Below are 6232 nucleotides of genomic sequence, written 5' to 3'. Positions count from 1 at the left end.
TCCATATTAATGTAGTATATTTAAAATAAATAGATTTCACAAATCTTTCTATAACAATAAAATTGGATAACTATAAACCAAAAATTGTATTCTTAAAAATATATTGTGATCTGTTCTATAAAAGAAAAAATATTGCTCAGATTTTTTGCCTACTTTTATTTTAATTGTGTATTAGAAACTACAATTAGCCTTGCAAATACCAATTTAACATATTAAATACTTTTATTATTCCTCGACTAATTTATGATTATAATACTTATCTATCAATAATTTATAATGATCACCTTGCATGGCACGGGATCTAACCTAGTTATTACAAGTTGCGAGCCTGTGAGACATACGCTAATTTGCGTGTGCAATATAAGAAATTTATTTATATGTATGGCTCGATTCTTCTTTTTTTTTTCCTGAAATATTATGTATCTTATATTATATATACTAATAAAGCTTCTCAAAAAAAATATTATACTAATAAAAAAATATTAGAGGTTAAGAGTAAAAAAAAGTAAATATAAATAAAGGATGATAGTTTTTTTTTTATTAAAGAAAAAAATGGTAGTAATTTTTTTAAAATAATGGTAGTAGTTTTTTCGTAAAGAAAAATAAAAGGGGTATTTTGGGAAAGTAAAATTTTTATTATTATTATTATTATCTCGTCAATTTTAAATTTCGGAAGAAAAAAGGTCAAAAAATTACAAAATTGAAGGCTACAATCCACGCTTTTTGAGGAATTTTGAGGTTTCGGAGCCCCGGTGGCGAAAAACCTTGAGACCCTAAGGGATACAGAGGTCATATAATCCCGTTTAAAAACATATATGATCATTATATGTTGTCATAAACGTCTGTGGTAGGCTTGAGTTTACAAAATCAGTGTAAGTTATGAACGGGTAAAATGACTGTTTAAAGGCATATTGGATGGTTCCACCGACCCAATTGGACTCTCGGAGGGTATTAGGGACCATGGTAAACATCTCGACAATTTTTTTTTCCGGCGAAAAAAGGTCAAAAAATTACAAAATTAAAGGCTATAATACACGCTTTTTGTGGAAATTAAGAGGTTTTAGAGCCCGGTGGCGAAAATCCTTGAGACCCTAAGGGATACATTTTGGGGTCATATAATGTCGTTTGAAACCATATATGATCGTTTTATGTTGTCATAAGCGTCCGTGGTAAGCTTAAGTTTACGAAATCGGTGCAAGTTGTGATCGGGTAAAATGACTGTTTCATGACATATTGGATGGTTCCACCGACCCAATTGGACTCCCGGAGGGTATTAGGGACCATGGTAAACATCTCGTTGATTTTTAATTTCGGGAGAAAAAAGGTCAAAAAATTACAAAATTATATTGAAGGCTATAATCCACGCTTTTTGAGGAAATTTTGAGGTTTCAGGGCCCGGTGGCGAAAAGCCTTGAGACCCTAAATGATACATCTCGGTGTCATATAATGCCGTTTGAAATCATATATGCTCATTATATGTTATAATAAATGTCCGTGGTAGGCTTGACTTTACGAAATCACTATTAGTTATGAACGGGTAAAATGACTGTTTCAAGGCATATTTGATGGTTCCACCGACTCATTTGGACTCCCGGAGCGTATTAGGAACCATGGTAAACACTCGTTAATGTTTAATTTCGGGAGAAAAAAGGTCAAAAAATTATAAAATTGAAGGTAATAATCCAGGCTTCACTACAAGAAAAAGGGTAATTAGCGACGGTCAAAGTAGTCGCAAATCCGTCGCAAAAATGGATTTGTGACGGATTTGCAACTACTTTGGTTCGTTGCCAAAGACCTCGTCGCAAATCCATTTTTGCGACTAATTTTTGGACAGTCGCAAATTTAGCGACGGATTTGCAACGCCTTTGCAACTACCATTTAGCGACTAACTTTCAAATTTTAGCAACTAAATTATTGTCCGTCGTAAAATATTTGCGATGGATTAGCAACTACTTAGACCAATTTTGTAAAACTACTTCTACGACGGATTGGCGACTACTTTGGCAAACTTTTGCGACTACAAGATTAAACTTTTGTGACTACGGAGACTAGCTTTATTGCGACGAATTTGTGACTATTAAGACTAAAGTTTTTTGTGACGGATTAGCAACTACCTACAAGACAAAAATTTTGCGACTACAAAACTAAATTTTTGCGACAGATTAGCGACTATTGAGAATAATTATTTTGGAACTAACCAATCAGTCTCTAAAACAAATTTGCAGTCGCTAAATTTTTGCAACTGACTATCAATATTTAGAGACCATAATTTAGCGACGACCAATATCAATTCTAAACAAAAGCTACCCACGCATAAATTCAAATAACAAAAATGTTAAGTTTATTCAAATATCCAACATATCATCAATTTTGTATTAATGTTTTAAAAAACAATATTCAAACCCATATGACTAATTATTTTCTTCCGCCATCCTTTTGAATTCTGTAACTTGAGAGCTTAGTTGAGAAATCATGGAAGGAGTGGAAGATGATGTAGTAAGTTGAGAAGTAGGATTGCTCTTGTAGTACATTTGTGAAGCACTCCCTAAACCGTAGACTTTTCCTTTCTTTTGCCCACCTACAACCTCCAAGTAGACTTTATCGGGGTTGATCTCAATTCCTTTGTTCTTATAATCCTCAACTTTTTCCATGTATTCTTCCTGTATTAAGATATGTATTAGTGACTATGATCTCAAATGTTAAAACTTAAAAGACTAAAACATTTATAAAATAAAGTAATTATAAAAAAAAATGCAATACTTACAGTAAAAAAATTATTGTAAGCAATTATTAGTAAAAATTTCGGCAGAGTCTCCTTTGCAAATTGAAGAATTCCCTCCAATAGGGTATGGCTTCAAAATAAACCTGTTCGAATTCACATTATGCCATACCACAATAATGATTTGATTAACGTCGGCCAATTATTCTCATCCTCTAAATCAATCAAACAAACAAATAAACAATCTATAATATCCCCAAACATTAACCACCATATATTTTTTTTGTAATCTCAGCAAAATATATAAGTATACTCATACCATGACTTGATGAGTCTTGTCACCCATCAATTCAACTTCATCATTTCCCACACATACAGAATGGGTGCTCTCATAGACTTCAACAGCTGTTGTTAAAATTCCATCCTTTTTCTTTGTCTTGTGTTAGAAGAAGTTGTTAGCACTAAAAAATAAAAAAAAAAAATAATAAAAAAAGGACATGGACTGTAGAGCAATTGTAATAAGAATTAGTTATAGTCATCTCTTAGTGACTAAAAAGTTTCTACTCACTTCAATCTTATATTAAAATTCATAAGTTTGCCACTGAAATCATACACTTACCAATTTTTTAACCACCTAAGGAGTAGATACGCTACCTAGGCGATGGCCAGGGTCAAACTTCTCTAATGTTTGCTTGGTTAGAATGTTTCACAAAATCATGATGCTTATGCTTATCTATGAATTCAGCTCGAACAGTGTCATTCATGAGACTAACTTCCTTATGAAGAGCCATTTTGTAAACTTGGTTCAATGTACCCCTAAGTCGGTCCCCGACTTTTTTTGTCAAATTCTCTCCTAGCCTTAGCATCGTACTCAGGTCTCAAGGTATATGTATGTTGCACATAATTTACATGTAAAGTGTATAATTTTAACTCGACATAGCATAATATACATAAATAATCTCTAACTTTTTTTACAAGTACTATCATTAATGCAATTAAGGATTATATTAAATTTTGTAGTGTGCTTGTATGTATAATGAAACAAGACATAAGAACCTGTTATTTCAGGTTTATTTAACAAAGAGCAGCCCAACTTCCATCAAGTCATAAAAGTACACAACCATTCAATTCTCCACCTCTTCAATACAATCATTATAAACTAGTAAGATAATTTTAAAATTCAACGACAGTCAGCACAATAAAGATTCAATAAAAATCTACTATGACACTAATCTTAAATCTATGAAAGTTAAATTACAAAGAATAATAGTATGTTGCTCAAGGAAAAAAGTAGTTACATTTTCCAAGATAAAACCTTTCCTATATTGTGTCCACCTCTTTGTCTCTCCCTCCACTCTCCACAATTGTCATGGTTGACCATGACATGACTTGTCATCATCTCTCTTTCATAATCAAAAGCCATAAAATCTCATTATAACATCTCGTCAATTGAAGACTCACATTCCCACCTTTACCTCATGGCCTCACCCTTTCACCCAAAATTAATCATCTAAGAAGTTGTGCAGACTTTATTTTTTAGAAGTTCAGGGATGTAGACAAGCAAGTAATCAAGCTGATAGAATAATGGAAGATCTAACTTCTACCCAGGCTTTCAGTCACAAAAAAATAGTGGATAAGGTAGTGTTTATAGCACCTCTTTGGACTCTACAAAAATAGTGGAAGATATCTAGTTCCTATATTTTTGGAAGAATACTTTATCCTGTGGCTTCTGCAGCAGTGTTTACACATTTTTTTTGCTTCTGGCAGGCCAGGAGAGAAAAGATAAGTGGGAGAATGAAACTCTTACAAGATTTGGTTCCTGGATGCAACAAGGTTGGTATTATGGATCAATAAATGGGTATGAATAAGTAATTTGGATAAATTCACATTTTAAATTCTTTCGTTGACTGGGTGCTGCAAGTTTTTAAGAAGCTGGGGGTGGAGGAAAGAAGGTGGGTGGTCTTGGTTTATGCAATTTGACGAGCTAGGAACAGGGGTCTCTTTGAGAATGAGTGGAAGGGCCCGAATGAATTCTAAGCTACGTTGGGGGCTGATGGTTGAGATGGACAATGAGGGACATGGGAAGAGAGGTGGAAGTGTTAATAGGGAAAAGAATCTCAGGTGTGCTCCCACGGGTTCCTTTATAAAGATTAATGTTGATAATTTTCATGTAAACATTACTTCTGTTTTATTAAGCCTTAATTAAGCACGCATAATTGAACCCAATTCTGACAAAACGAAATTCTAGCACCATAATTTCACTAATCAAAAGCTGATAGCCTGATATTATGAATTTCATTTTATTTATTCATTCTTTCATGTGCCTCTGAGATTGAGGGATAGTTTTTGTCCCTGGCATATTAATGCAATTGTGACTTGTGAGTTATTGAGTTGAGAAATGGCTTAAATTCCTTAGAGAAGAACTAACATAATACATTAATAATTGACTCATATATTAAACAAGATAAATTATTAAACATGCAGTAAACATACCTAATCAAGGTTTTTAGGAGTTAAGAGTTAAAAACAATGTACAGATTATTAAGGGTTTGGTTATTGCTGAAAAAAATCAAAATTTATTCCCAAATACCCAAATAAAATCGGGAAAATTGCAGAAACACAATTTCTATTTCACGAGAAGGAACACAATTTCACAATTTGTATAATCATCAATCAGATTTCACAAAAACAAGATAGTCCAATTGTGGAAAAACACAACCACACACAATTCAGCCATTCTTTACCAAGAAAAACTATAGAAGCTCGCTTGAAATTTCAGAAAGGGATCCAAATAAGCCTTAGTTAAGCACACATAATTGAACCCAATCCCGACAAAACGAAATTCTAGCACCACAATTTCACTAATCAAAAGCATGAGTAAAAACCTAATACATCAAAAGCAAAATTCAGCTTATGAATTAGAAAACAAACCTTAAATTATGTGTAGTTATCTGAGAAGCCGCTTCAATGGAGGAGAAAGCTCAAAGTCGCTTTTATGGATGAGAAATCTCAAATACGCTTAAGTGTAGTTATCGCAGACTCGAAGTGTGAGGAGAAAGAGGGGTTTTACAAATTTTTGTTTTGGGTTTTGTTTTACGAGGTACAATAGAAGTATTTTTTTTGTGCAAGCAAGGACGATAAGGAATAAGGAGTGATAGTTCTTGTTTTATTGGCGGCAACAACTTTATTATACTAAGGGTTTTTTATTTCTTTTTTGATAAATTTTAAAAAAAATGGTAGCGACTATCGTGTTAGTTGCAATAATAGTCGCAAAAATTATTAACACCAGCAACTACAATTTAGTCGCAAAATGTTATAAGAGCGTCGCAGATTAACAACCGCATAGCAACTATTATAAAATTGGTAGCAATTTTTGCGACTACTCGTCTATTTCAGTCGCAAAAATATTTTTAGCGACTGATTATTATGGTAGTCGCAAAAATCAGACGCTAATTAGCGACCGCATAGCAACTACTGCAAAAGCGGTTGCAAAATTTGCGACTACTCGTCTTT

At 33.2% G+C, this 6232-nt stretch overlaps 1 long non-coding RNA gene across 1 annotated transcript; it reads right to left on the bottom strand.

Annotated features, from left to right (window-relative positions):
* Positions 1 to 2318: 2318 nt before the first annotated feature.
* On the bottom strand, positions 2319 to 5849 carry LOC145598315 (uncharacterized). Its single transcript, XR_014103533.1, has 3 exons — positions 5651 to 5849; positions 3039 to 3155; positions 2319 to 2660 (listed from the first exon to the last, which is right to left on the bottom strand). It is a non-coding gene; the product is annotated as an uncharacterized LOC145598315 (long non-coding RNA).
* Positions 5850 to 6232: the final 383 nt, after the last annotated feature.

The sequence above is a fragment of the Chenopodium album genome, chromosome 20, assembly GCF_948465745.1.
Source record: "Chenopodium album chromosome 20, dcCheAlbu1.1, whole genome shotgun sequence".
NCBI lineage: Eukaryota > Viridiplantae > Streptophyta > Magnoliopsida > Caryophyllales > Amaranthaceae > Chenopodium > Chenopodium album.
This window is presented reverse-complemented; position numbering and strand designations above follow the sequence as displayed.